General features: G+C 53.9%; 1 protein-coding gene across 3 annotated transcripts in view; it reads right to left on the bottom strand.

Annotated features, from left to right (window-relative positions):
- The window catches only part of PRMT2 (protein arginine methyltransferase 2), a 32220-nt gene extending 30155 nt beyond the window's left edge, over positions 1 to 2065 (bottom strand). The window contains exon 1 of one of the 3 annotated variants that reach the window (XM_059165010.1): positions 1940 to 2065. The gene's annotated coding sequence lies outside the window, so the exon portion shown is untranslated. Of the gene's footprint in view, positions 1 to 923; positions 1140 to 1939 lie in introns of those variants that run through there. The other 2 variants (XM_059165008.1, XM_059165009.1) reach the window with 2 other exon arrangements.
- Between the last annotated feature and the right edge of the window lie 11648 nt (positions 2066 to 13713).

Here is a 13713-nt window from a genome sequence, read left to right as displayed (position 1 = left end):
ATGAACTTCTACGAGTACACTTTCTTCACTAGTCTGCAAAGGTGCTGATCTTACCTGCTGCATGAACCCTGTGAGCTTTCTTTAGATTACTGGGTTGATTTAAAACAACTAATCAATGTCAAATCTTTTCTAGAACCTCAATTAAAACTCCCTACTGTGAAAATAAAGGAACCCTCGTTTGAAATGGAGTTGGGACCAGCATGGGGAGTTCTAACCCCCACACACTCCTAGACCAACAGGAGACAGCTATTTTAACCACCACAGCAGGAGGAAGATCTCCTACCCAGGCAACAGCCCCCCAACGGGAGACTGTCACGGTGACACAGCCCCGCCAGTGGGAGCTGTCAGAGCCCGGCCAATGGGACACTGTCACAGTGTCACAGCCCAGCCAACGGGAGACTGTCACAGTGTCACAGCCCCGCCAACGGGAGACTGTCACAGTGTCACAGCCCCGCCAACGGGAGACTGTCACAGTGTCACAGTCCGGTCGATGGGAGACTGTCACAGTGTCACAGCCCGGCCAATGGGAGACTGTCACAGTGTCACAGTCCGGTCGATGGGAGACTGTCACAGTGTCACAGTCCAGCCAACGGGAGACTGTCACAGTGTCACAGCCCCGCCAATGGGAGACTGTCACAGCGTCACAGCCCGGCCAATGGGAGACTGTCACAGTGTCACAGTCCGGTCGATGGGAGACTGTCACAGTGTCACAGTCCAGCCAACGGGAGACTGTCGCAGCTCAGCCAGCAAGAGACCATCACAGTGTCACAGCCCAGCCAATGGGAGACTGTCACAGTGTCACCGCCCAGGCAACAGGAGACTGTGACAGCTGCCACAGCCCCGCCGGGCAGGCTGTCCCCGCCCCACACTCTTCCTTCAAAGCAGCTCCTCCCGCCCGCCTCTCCGCCCTCAGCCAGACCTGCCTGGAGCTCGCAGGCCTGAAACTGCACTTCCGGTCACTTCCGAATAAACCCGTTTTGCGGGTAAAAAACCGGCCGCTTTATTTTCAAGGTCATCCACGGGGACTTCCAGGTGCACTAGCAGGGGCCGCGACGCACACCTCGCAGAGGGCCCCCTCCCCGCCGCACGTCCTCCTGCCGCGCCGCGACCGCGGGCCCACACGATGCCCCGCACGAACGGCTCCCCCCGCACAAGGCTGGGTCCGACACGCGCGTCGCCGGCCGGGGTCGGGGCGTCCTCCGTGACGTCCGTCCGCGCAACCCGGGGAGGGCGGGCCCCGGGCGGGCCGGAGCTGCGAGGCCAGCGAGGGGCGCTCCGGGCGGCCCGAGAGGAGAGGAGGGGCGGGTCTTGCGGGCTCGCCTCTTCCCTACGCCCAACCGCAGAGGCAGCGCGGCCGCGCGTCCTCGTCCGGACCGTGGCTCCCGCACCCGCCGGCGCCGGTTTCTCGCGGCACGAGCGCCTCCTCCCCGGCGAAGCCCGACTGGGGCCCGGGTGGGACGGCCGCCGGGGCGGGGCTGCTGGACCGGCTGACCCCGCAGGGCCCGGGGGACCGGCTGACCCCGCAGGGCCTGGGGGACGGGGCGGGGCCAGGTCAGCCGAGCGGGCGGTGGGGGCAGAGGCCCTGGGATGCCAGGGACGAGCGGCCAGCGGCAGTGGGTGCGGTGGGGGGGCTCGGCGCGGGGCACCGCGCGGGGAGGACCGGCGGGACGGCTCCGGGGAGGCGTGGCTGGGGAAAGGGGCGCGGCGCCGCAGGGCGTGGCACGGGAAAAGGGGGGGTAAGCGGAGCGGTGGGCGTGGCTCGGAGGAAGGGGCGTGGCCCTGCGGTGGCTCCCGGTCAGCCGCGGGAGCGCCCCGCGCACAGCCGGGAAGGCTGGGGGTCTTCGAGGGGGCCGCGGCCTCGGTCGACCCACTGACGCACGCGCCCGGAAAGGACTCACTGGGCACGTCCAGCCGCCCGAGCTGCCCACGGGAGACCTACCTCAGCCGCCTCTCCCCGCCGAGCTCTGCGTCCACACCGCGGTGCGGAGGGGCGGACGGCGCCTGCCAGCAGCCCGAGCCGCCGCCCTCGGCTCGCGCAGGCGCAATGCGCGCAGGCCGGCGGCGGACGGAGCCCCTCCCTGGGCTCCGCTCCCCACGCCTGCGCAGTCCGTGCCCGTCCCTCGGTCGGGAGAGTGGAGCCGCCGCCGTCGGCCGCACGCAGGCGCGGTCGCTCAGGCCGCTCCGGGAGGGACGAGGGCCGCGCGCAGGCGCACTTCTCGGGTTGCGCTGCCCGCCGCGGCGCCCGCGGAACGCCGAGCCCTGTGTTGGGACGTGCGGGCGCTGGGGTCGCGGCGGGGCCCGGGGGGTGGGGAGGTGAGGGGGCCCCGGGACCGAGGCTGGCCTGGGCCGCGCGGACCCCCTGTGAGTGACGGGAGCGGCAGGTTGGGGAGCGGGACGCGGTTTCGGCTGCTTTCCCGCGTAATCCGGTCTGCGCGGGGTGGGGGTGGGGGGTCCGCCGCGTCCCCGCACCGGACGGACGGACGGACGGACGGGGAAGCTGCGTCACCGGGGGCGCGTCTGAGACCGAAACGGAAGTGGGGGACCTCAGGGCCCCGAGTGTGCGGCGGCCTCGGGGGCGGCGAGGGGCCCGCCCTGTCGTCTGGGAGCCCGGGTCGGGCCGGGCCGGGGGTCGCTCGGGCCTGCATCTGCGCTCGGGTCTCCGCGTCGGGGTGCGGGGCTGGAGGCTGCCCCGGAGAGGCTGCGTGGGGCGGGGCCGGGCCGGCGGCGGGGGCTGCGGGGGGCTGCGGGGCTGCGGGGGGCTGCGGGCGCTTCGGCGCGTCCGACCCGGGGGAGCGGGACGAGCGGGACGAGGGGCCTCGGCGCGCGGGGGAGCGGCCGGCGCAGGGGGCCAGGGTTGAAGCGAATAAACTGACGGTCGGAAACCGGCCCGGATCTTCACGAACCCCCGGAGTTGGGAAACGGTCCTGGGGAAGCCGCAAGCCTCCGCACTGTTGCGGGAACGGAGTCTGTCGTTTAGAACCTGACGAGGCAACTCCGGGCCGGACGGCTTCGCTGGGAAGTGCCCGACCTTCCGGGCAGAAAACGGACGGCCGGGACCCAGATGCTTCCAGGAACGAACGACAAGTGTCGTCCTCGGCCGGTTCTAGGCCCGCGCGACTGCGCAACCAGCCGGAGGGAGAGAAGTGCACACGTCATGACCAAGCTTTACTCCAGGAACGAAGGAGGGTTGGGTTTTTTTAAGATTTTATTTATTTATTTATTGGACAGACAGAGATCACGAGCAGGCAGAGAGGCAGAGAGAGAGGGGGAGAAGCAGGCTCCCCGCTGAGCAGAGAGCCCGATGCGGGGCTCGATCCCAGGACCCCGAGATATGACCTGAGCCGAAGGCAGCCCCTTAACCCACTGAGCCACCCAGGTGCCCCGAAGGATGGTTTAAAATTTAAAAATATTTCCGCAGTTCAGATGATAGGACAGAAACCATACGAGCATCTAGGTGGTGCAGAAAAAAATTTCCTAAAACTCAACACACCAAATTCACAAAACTAGAAACAAAAAAGAAAGGAATAGCTTAATCTCAGACATCTGTTAAAAACAAATAAAAGCAAAAGAGTGAGTGCTTTCCCCTGGATTCAGGAAGAAGAGGAGGGTGTCCTCCGTAACCTCCATTCAGCTGTGTACAGTGATGCAGGAAGGTAAGAGACAAGGTAAAGACTCGAGAAAAAATCATTATTCACAGGTACTGTGATTGTGTTTGCAGATAATCCAAAATAGTCTACAAATAAAGTACTGTAATTGATGAGTGAGTATCCTGGTCTCTAGATGAAGGGCCAATACAGTAGCAATGAACAGAAAGTGCAGACTAAAAAACCAAGTGCAAAAGCAACAAGTAACATCAAATGTCATCTTTCTTTTAGTAGCTGACGAAACAGGACAAATGTTCACAAGGATACAGATCTAAACACTGTCCCACCAATCATCTAATTACCCATCATAAACAGGTGCAGAACACATTATTAGGATCACAGAATGCTAACCAAGACAGACCATATGCTGGACCATGATATAAGTCACAATAAATTGCAAAGGTTGAAATCTTAAAGCGTATGTTCTCTGATCATAAATAAAATTAGAAAATAAATCTAGAAAAGTCCCCAATATTTGGAAATGAAACCGTACACATCTAAATAACCCATGGGTCAAAGGAAGAAACCAGAGAGTTTTAAAAATGGAAAGCTAATGAAAATGTACTCCTATAGTCTGAAATCCATGTCCCCTCAAAATTCTTACATTGAAATCCTAACCGCCAAAAGGGTGGTGGTCAGAAGTGGGGCCTTTGGAAGGAGACTAGATCATTAGAGCAGAACCCTTGTGAATGGAGTTACAAAGATACCCCACAGACACCTTACCCCTTCCACCATGTAAGGACACAGCAAAAAAAAAAATGACCTTCAATGACCCAAGAAACCCTTATCCTATACGAATTTGCATGATCTTGACCTTCCCAACCTCTGGAACTGTGAAAAATAAATGTGTACTGGTTGTAAACCATGCCACTTATTGCAACCCAAATGGACTAGAAAACATATTAAAATTTGGGGGGATGTGGATAAAGCAGAGCTTTGAAAGAAACTGATGTTTTCAATGCTTATGTTAGAATGGAAGGAAAATTCAAAAGCAGTGATTGAAACTTCCCATTTAAGAAGCTAAAATTTAAAAAGTAAAAGCAAATCAAAACCAAACTAAGTAAAAAAAAAAAAAAAAAAAAAGGAAATATTAACTAAACAAATGTTAAATATTAAATAAACCAGTGAACTAGAAAACAAGTTAACAAGTTGGTTCTTCAAAAAAAAAATTAATAGAATTGATAAACTTTTAGCAAGAATTATCAAGAGAAAAAAATGTAAAAAGAAAACCAATAATAGAAACACAAAGGGTTTGTCTTCGCAGACCACACCAATGTTAAAAAGATAAATAGGGGGTCTGGCTGGCTCAGTCAGACGAGAGTGGGACTCTTAGCCTTGGGGTTGTGAGTTCAAGCCTGTGAATTCAAGTCCCACATTGGGGGTAGGGATTACGAAAAAAATAATAAACTTAAAAACAGTTAAATAGAAGACATGACCAACTTTATGCCAACACATTTGATAATTTGTATGAAATAGACAAACTCCTTTAAAGGCATTACTTATCAAAAGTGACACAAAAGAAAAAATATAATGAATTAAATGCATTATCAAAGAATCTTCCCACAAAGAAAATGTCAAACCCAAATTGTTTCATTGGTGAATTCTATCAAATGTGTAAGGAAGAAATAATACCAGTATTAAACTATTAAGAAAGTAGGGAATGGGCACCCAATTTGTTTTATGAAATTTGTTTTTATAAACTCTGATACAAGCACCTGACAAATACAAGAAAATTACAGACAAATATCCTTCATAAAAATAGATGCAAAAATCCTTAACAAAATATTAATAAATCAACCCAATAATAAATAGACAAGATAATATATTACTAAGGTCAACTGAAGTTTATCCTAGTAATGCAAAATTGGACTAACACTTGCAAATCCATATACTTCAGGGCACCTGGGTAGCTCGGTTAGTTAAGTGGCTGCCTTTGGCTCAGGTCATGATCTCAGGGTCCTGGGATCGAGTCCCACATCGGGCTCTCTGCTCAGCGGGGAGCCTGCTTCCTCCTCTCTCTCTGCCTGCCTCTCTGCCTACTTGTGATCTCTGTGTGTCAAATAAATAAATAAAATATGAAAGAAAGAAAAAGAATGAAAGGAAGAAAGAAAATCAATATAATTCACAATTTTTTATGATTTTATTTATTTGACAGAGACACAGCGAGAGAGGGAATGCAAGCAGGGGAGCAGGAGAGGGGGAAGCAGGCTTCCCGATGAGTAGGGAGCCCAACACAGGGCTAGATCTCAGGACCCTGAGATCATGACCTGAGCCAAAGGCAGACCCGCAAAGACTGAGCATCTCAGGTGTCCCTACAATTCACAATTTTAACAGAATAAAGAAGAGTATCTATACGGTTACTCATTAATTTTTTTTTAAGAATTTGGCAAAATCCAATACCCAATCATGATCTTTTAAAAGATTTTATTTATTTATTTATTTATTTGAGAGAGAGAGAGAGAGCACAAGCCAGGGGAAGAGGCAGAGGGAGAGAATCTCAAGCAAACTCCCTCTGAGCATGGAGCCCAATCTGGCCCAACCCAGGACCCCAGATGATGACCTGAGTGGAAACCAAGAGTTGGAAGCTTACCCAACTGAACCACCCAAGTGCCCCAGTCATGATATTTTTTTTAATATCAGTAATACAGGAAGACTGGGTCAGACAACCCAGAGGAGAGGTCTCACAGGACCAGCCAAGAGGGTCCTTGGGTTCCCACAGGTTAGACAGCAGATGTGAGCCAGAGAAAGTGAACAGAGTTTACTGAATAGTGTTCGTGACAGAGAGTAGCAGGTGGAGTGTCTGGCAGGCTTGGGAAGGATAGATGACGGCGCCTCGTCCTCACCTGGGTCAGGGTTACTACTGGAAAGGGGTCTGTAGGATAGGCTCCTTCGGGAATCCAAGGTAGGGTCTGATCGAAGAGTTCAATGAGTGACAGGTGGTCTGCCACAAATCACTGAAGGTTGAGCATGATTTTGTGGTTTTGTTTTTGTTTTGCGGGTAAAGCAACAGAAGTTTAGGAAGCCAGGATACAGAAAAAGCTCCCAGGAGTGAGACGGGCCCCGACAGTGTTGTCCTGAAGGTGGAGGGTGTTGGTTCCAGCATCAGCCAAGTTATGTTGGAAGTTAGCGTTGTGGAGCACAGTTGGGATCTGGCTTGTCTTAGATGGTATCAGGTGTTTGGGGCCAGGACAAGACTCAGAGAATGATTACCTTTCTTGCTTGCCCCTTGAACTGGGCACATGGCTTCTTTGGCTTGTTCAAGGGCAAAATGAGCCTGCGTAAGTGGGGCCTGGCAGAGAAACAGCAGAGACAGCCTTTCTCAAACAGACTCCCTTCAGCCTCCTGCTTCTTCGGTAAAAACAGAACATCTTCTCTCTCTAAAAAGGCATCTGTCAGAAACCCTAACTCTAAAATCATGCTTAGTGATGTTACACTGAAAGATTTTGTTGAAAACAAGCAAACGTTTCCACTTTCAGTACTTCTACTCAGCACTTTGTAGGAAACTCTGACCAGCACAAGATGCGAGTAAAGCAATAAATAAATAAAAAGGTATAACTATTAGAACAAAAGAAACGAACTTAGGTGTATTCGCAGATGAATACAAACTTGAATCTGTTTGCATAGACTAGCCTGAGGAATCATCAAACTACTAGAACAGATGAGTGAGTTTACCAAGATCACAGGATAAAGGTCTATGTAGAAAAACACGGGTGTGTGTATAGGAGCGCCTGGGTGGCTCAGTCCCTCACGCATCCGACCCTTGGTAGCAGCTCAGGGCGTGAGCTAGCGGTCCTGGGATGGAGCCCTGTGTGGTGATCACTGAGCTCTGTGCTCGGTGCGGAACCTGCTTCAGATTCTCTCTCCCTCTCCCTCCTGCTCACTCTCTCTCTCAAATAAATAAATAAAATCTTTAAAAAGAAAAAGATGTGTATTTTTTATTTACTAGGAGCAAAACATCAAAAATGAACTTTTTAAAAAACCCACGTACGGTCCCCCGGCGGCTCAGGCGGTGGGGCGTCTGACCGGATTTCGGCCCAGGGCTGATCTCAGGGTTGTGGGATCGAGACCCACTCCAGGCTCTGGGCTCAGTGCAGCGTCTGCTTGTCCCTTTCCCTCTGCTCCTCACCCACCACTCACTCACTCTCTCTCTCTCTCAAATAAATAAAGAAAATCTTTAAAATACAGATTTTTTTTAAAAACCCTGTATACCACCTGACGATTACATTCCTATAAGGTAAGCGCCTGCATTAAGCTTTTGAGTCCAAGGCATCCACTCCACAGACATCCACCCCCAGCAAACACGTCCCCAACTACACACCACATGAAACGCCATGAAGCCACCCCCACACCCATCAAGTTCCCTTTTCCAGAAAGCACTAGCTGACCTAGCTGACCTCTGGTCACTTGCTTTTCCTTTCCTGTGATTAATGTTCCAAATTCACCAGCAAAGAATGAACCCTTGAAACCCTAGACCACTGGCCTTGACCCCAATAAAGTCAGAACCCCAGGCCTACCTCCTTTCCTCTGCCCCTGCCCGACCTGTGTGGCCCTGGGAAGGTGCCCTCCAGGGACTGTGAGTAATAACCGTCTTTGAGTTCCCTGATGGTTGTTGCCAGGACCACCTTGCAGTCCTAATAAGAGCAAGGGCTGGCCCAGCCACAACACTGGCTGCACCTGGGGAAGACCCAGTGGAAGCTCGCCACAAACCGTACCGGGGCAGGGTGGGGTGTGCCGCTGAGTGCGCCAGGCACTTCTGGCAGGCGGCCTCACTAGCCATAGGCCCAGGTGAATGCAGAATGAACATCAACGATAAGATGTATAACGATAAATGCTTAGGAATAGATTCAACAAAATATGTGAAAATGTGCACAAAAATATGTGCACGACTTCTACACTAAAACTGTTTGAGCACTGAGAGGAAGTTCAAGGGAGCTAAGTAGTGTGAGAGTCCACGTCACCTGCTGGAAACTCCGCACACTGAAGGTCAATTCTCCACATCGTGATCAGGCCACTCAACGTAATCCCCACAGGCCTTTTTTCTAGAAGCTGACAAACTGATTCCACAATGTGTGGAGCAGTGCAGAGGACCTCCAGTCACGGAACGGTCTCACGGGAACAGTACCGAAAGATACACATCCTCTGACTTGGAGAATGACGGTAAAGATACGGGACTCGAGGCCGAGGCCGTGCGATGTTGGCAGAACGAGCAGAGAGCTCCGTGGGGCAGCGGGGAGTCCAGAAAGAGACGCACTCACTCACAGTCACGACTTCCACGGGGAAGCCTCCCCAGAGGACGGGCCCCAGGAACAGGCTGCTTGGAACTGATGTCACCGGTGTCCACTGTACACCACGCGGAACTCACTGGGACACATCACAGACGCAAACGTGAAAGGTACAACCAGGCTTCCGGCAGCAAAGTTTCCTTAGATGTAAAAAGCACTAACAATAGAAGTAGAAGTCGGAGAACTGGACCAGGGGTCAGCAAATATTTTTTTTCTAAAGGGCCAGGTAGTAAACATGTTCAGCTTTGCAGACAGAGTCTCCGTCTGAACTACTCACCATCACCTTTGTAGCGTGAGGACAGCTCTAGACAGCACGCAAGTGATGGGGGCAGCTGAGTCGCTGTTTCTTTAGAGGAAGCTCTATGCCCAACGTGGGGCTGAACCAGGACCCCCAGACCAAGAGTCACACGCTCTACCGACTGAGCCAGCCAGGTGCCCACCAACCTTTTTTTTTTTTTTTGTACAGCTGTGGAGTTTGGTTTTTGCTTTTTGTGTTTTTTTCTCAACTTTCTTAACAAGTTAAGCATATTATAGAAGTCTGTTCTGGTTGCCATTAATGAAATACCACAGACTGGTTGGTTTAAACAACAGACATTTATTTTGTTAGAGTTCTGGAAACTGGACGTCCATGGCCAAGGTGCCAGCAAGTTCAGTTTGGTGAGAGCTCTCTTCCTGGCTTGTGGGTGGCTGCGTTCTCATGTCCTCCCATGACACAGAGAGTCTGGTGTCTCCTCCTCTTCTTATGAAGGACTGGGGCCCCCCTCGGACTGCATCAACCGTAATTACCTCCCAGATAACCCTGTCTCCAGTCACCTAGGGGTTGTAGCTCCAACATCTGCATATCAAAGGCCTACGTTCCTAAAGTTCATGGCCCAGGAGGGGAACTGCAGGGCGTCTGTCTGAGAGAAATGAAAACATACATCCAAAAACGCCTCATCCAAGCATGTTCGTAACAACTTTATTTACGACAGCAAAAATGCTGGTACCATTACAGACGCCAGTCAGTCGGAGATGAACACACAAGTGTACTATCTTCATACAATGGAACATGACGGGAAATTTGTGTTGGCAAAAGCAGAAGCTTGGATGGAGCTAGTTCCAAATGAAATGAGGCCCACCTGCCCCAAACTTTCAACAAATGAGCCATTCTTTACAGAAAAGGAAGGGCATCTCACCAGGCAGAGACCAGTGGGCTGGGGTGCCCCCTCCCAGGGAGCCCTGGGGACCACTGTGTTTGTGCGCCCCTTTTAGGGAGCTGACCAGGCTATAATCCAAACGTAATTAGGTCCTGGACCTGGGGAACCCTGCAGGCCTTTCAGGACGGCGGTGAACCAGGACTGAGTATCCAGCCCCCGTCTGAATGGAGCATCCCGTGGTCTCCCTCCCCCATCTCGCTGACATGCTGGGCGTGTGTCGCAGAGTGACCTGCTCTCCTAGAGCACAGGCCTCTGGGACCAGAGCTGTGCCTGGAGCCTCGGCAGCCTCCACGCCTGGTTTAAATCATGGGACCTGAGCTTCAGGCTTCGATGAGACCTCGGGGTTCCTGAGATAAGAGGAGCGATGTTCTGCGTTTGAGGCCAGAGAGCTGAGTGGGGAAGATTGCCAAAATGGCCGTAATGCTCTAGGGGTTTTCCAGCAAGAGGAAGACCTCGGCTTCTGGGCCGGTCTAGCGACACGCCTGCAGAGGCTACAGACCAATAAGGGTTAGGGTTCAAGAGGCCGTTTTCCATCCTCATTCCTGACAGAGCCTCTCTCCCACTCTCAGACACACACGCACACGCACACGCACGCACGCCCAGCCTCCTCCACGAGCAAAGAGCAGAGCCACTCCAATGACCAATGGTAACTACAGATAAATGAGTGAGGCCAGATGAGGCCAGTGTTGGAACTGCGCAGAGAGGGGTCCCTGGGAGGCTCAGTCGGTTGCGCATCCAACTCTTGATCGGGGCTCAGGTCATGATCTCAGGGTCCTGGGATCGAGCCCCGCATCGGGCTCTCTGCTCAGCGGGGAGCCTGCTTCCCCCGCCCCCGCCTGCCTCTCTGCCTACTTGTGATCTCTGTCTGTCAAATAAATAAATAAAATCTTTAAAAAAATTAAAACCACAATAAGATGTCACCACCCACCCATCAGAGTGGTTAAATCTTAAAAAATCAAAAATACTTAGAGTTGGTGAGTCTCTTGACCAGGTCTCCTCTCCGGCTGGGAGGAGTGCAAACTAATATAATTATGTTAGAAAACTACTTGATAGTTTCTAGTAGAGTGAGACCTACACAGATCCCATAATTCAGTAATCCCTCTCCTAGGTGTGTCCGCTCTCCAAAAACACGCACAGAACGCACATGTCCGGCAAAGACAAGAAAGGTTCACAGTGAAGGGAAGGGTTGCCGGAATGTCCCGTACAATTAAAGGGTAAAGTCGCGCAGTACCCTATGTAACTCACACAACTGAAGTATACTTCAACTGAAATTAATCTTTACAATGTCTTTAAAAGATGTGTGCCCTCTATGATTTGTAAATACCTTGTGCTAGAGGTGAACTGTGGTGACTTCTTTTATTTTTAAGATTTTATTCATTTATTTGTCAGAGAGAGAGGGAGCACAAGCAGGGGAGCAGCAGGCAGAGGGGAAGGCAGGCTCCCCATGTCAGACTCCATCCCAGGGTCACCACCTGAGCCGAAGGCAGTCGCTTCACCAACTGAGCCACCCAGGCGTCCCCACTGTGGTGACTTCTGAAGTGGCTGTGAACCCTCTCCATCAGGAAGTAGGCTGCGCATCCCCCTCCTCAGATCTGGGTGGGCCTGTATCTACTGGAACCAACAGAATACAAGACCAAAAGCAACTTCTTCTTCTTCTTTTATTTTTTTTAAGATTTTTAATTAATTTATTTATCTGACACACAGAGGTCACAAGAGGCAGAGAGGCAGGCAGAGAGAGAGGGGGAAGCAGGCTCCCCACCAAGCAGAGAGCCCGATGCGGGGCTCGATCCCAGGACCCTGGGATCATGACCTGAGCCGAAGGCAGAGGCTTTAACCCCCAGAACCACCCAGGTGCCCCCAGAAGCGACTTCTGAATTGAGGTCACAGAGGCCATGGGGTGTCTTCTGGTTCTCCTGGAATGCTGGCTCTTGGGACCCAGTCATTGTAAAAGCCTCCCATGCCGTGCTTCAGACAGCAGGCCCGGCGGAGCCCAGCCTTCAGGTTGACTCTTGCCAGGGGACTGAGGACTAGGCTGTCCCACCGCCATCATTTGAGCCCTACCGGCTGTGCTGGTCTTGCCCGCTGAGGCCCCGAGCACTGTGGAGCCCCTCTGAGCCGTCCCCCAGGCCCAGTGAGAATAAGAAAGCCGTCGAGGTTGGCATGCAGTCCGCTGGCTCAGGACTGGGCACTCCAAAGCAGGAAGCTGCCGTCCGCAGGCTACGGCCCGTGGCAGGAGCTCTGGCCCGCAGAGGCCGTTGGCAAGGCCCCGCGAAAAGCAAGGAAAAGCCCCTCGCTCCTCGGTGGGGGCAGGTCTAGTGCGCTTGTTGCCTGCGCGGAGCCGGGGGAAGAAAGTGCCCGTCGGCCGGTGGGGCTGGTCAAGGAGGCTCCAGGCGGGGTGACCAGGGTGGAGAGGAGCCTCGGGCCTGCAGAGAGTAAGGGCCGGAGAGAGAGAGGCACTTCCGTGTTCACGCAGCCCTTCCAGACGGCAAAGGCCCAGAGCTCACCGCCTCCTCTCCCGGCAGAACATTCGCAGCGAAGGGGAGCGCCCAGAGCAAAGCCGGCACCCACGGCCCTGCAGGGAAAGGGCGGCCTCGGAGGACAGTGAGGCGGGCAGGGACGGGAGAGCCCCCGTGAAGGCTCCAGAAAGCTCAGTGGGCGTCTCGCTGACCCCTTCGGAGGGGTCCAGGCCTCCCGGGCCCTCCTCCGGTGCCTCTCACCACCAGCCCTCTCGCCACCGAAGGCCGCGGCCACAACCGGGTCCCGGGCCCCAGAGAGGAGAGGCCCGTGTCAAAGGGATTCGGGTGTCGGTTCTGCCTGGTGGAGTGACAGTCGGTGACGTCGTACGAGACGCCGCTGCCAGGGCCGACCCGCAGCGTCCACTCCGGCCTGGGCTGCAAGAGCAGAGACGGCAGGACGAAGAGAGGCCGGTGAAGGCCGCAGCCCCGCAGCGGGCCGCAGGCTCGGGACACTCCTCGGTGGCGAGCACGGGCTGCTTTCTACAGAAAGGGAAGAAAGACTTAGAGGATGGAGTCAAGACCGCAGAGCGTGGGGCCAGAAGCTAGGGAGAAGCGTCCCTGGGGACACAGCAGGCCCCTGCTTGGGGACTGGGGTCGGGCCCCTCGTGTCTTCAGCTGCGCGGCGAACACCCTGGAGAAGCTGTTCCTAACGCGTCCCCCTCAAGGAGCCTCAAATCCGCCCGGGCCTGAGGTGGGTGCTGAGGTCTGGGGCGCTGGTGTCCCCGGCGGGGCGAGGCCTTGGAGGTCCTGGGAGCTGGTTTTGCACGTGCGTGGGGGACGGCCCGAGAGCACACCAGCGTATTTCCCAGACTTGCCTCCAACAATCTCTCCTTTCCCACAGGACCTTCTCAGAGACACACGCCCACTCCTGGGCCCCGGGTCTGCACTTTACCGTGACATGAACCAGTCCTGTCCTTGTGCGCCTCTGCATCCTGGGGTCCTCGTTGGAGGCCTGGGGCTCTGGCTCGGGAAATGGGAGGGCGTGAGCGTGAGGCCAAGAGAAGCCCCAGAGCCCGTTGCAAGAGCCTCATCAAGGCATCTTTTAACAAGTTTCAACATATTAAGAATTCATCAG

Source organism: Mustela lutreola, chromosome 2 (genome assembly GCF_030435805.1).
Source record: "Mustela lutreola isolate mMusLut2 chromosome 2, mMusLut2.pri, whole genome shotgun sequence".
Classification (NCBI taxonomy): domain Eukaryota; kingdom Metazoa; phylum Chordata; class Mammalia; order Carnivora; family Mustelidae; genus Mustela; species Mustela lutreola.
This window is presented reverse-complemented; position numbering and strand designations above follow the sequence as displayed.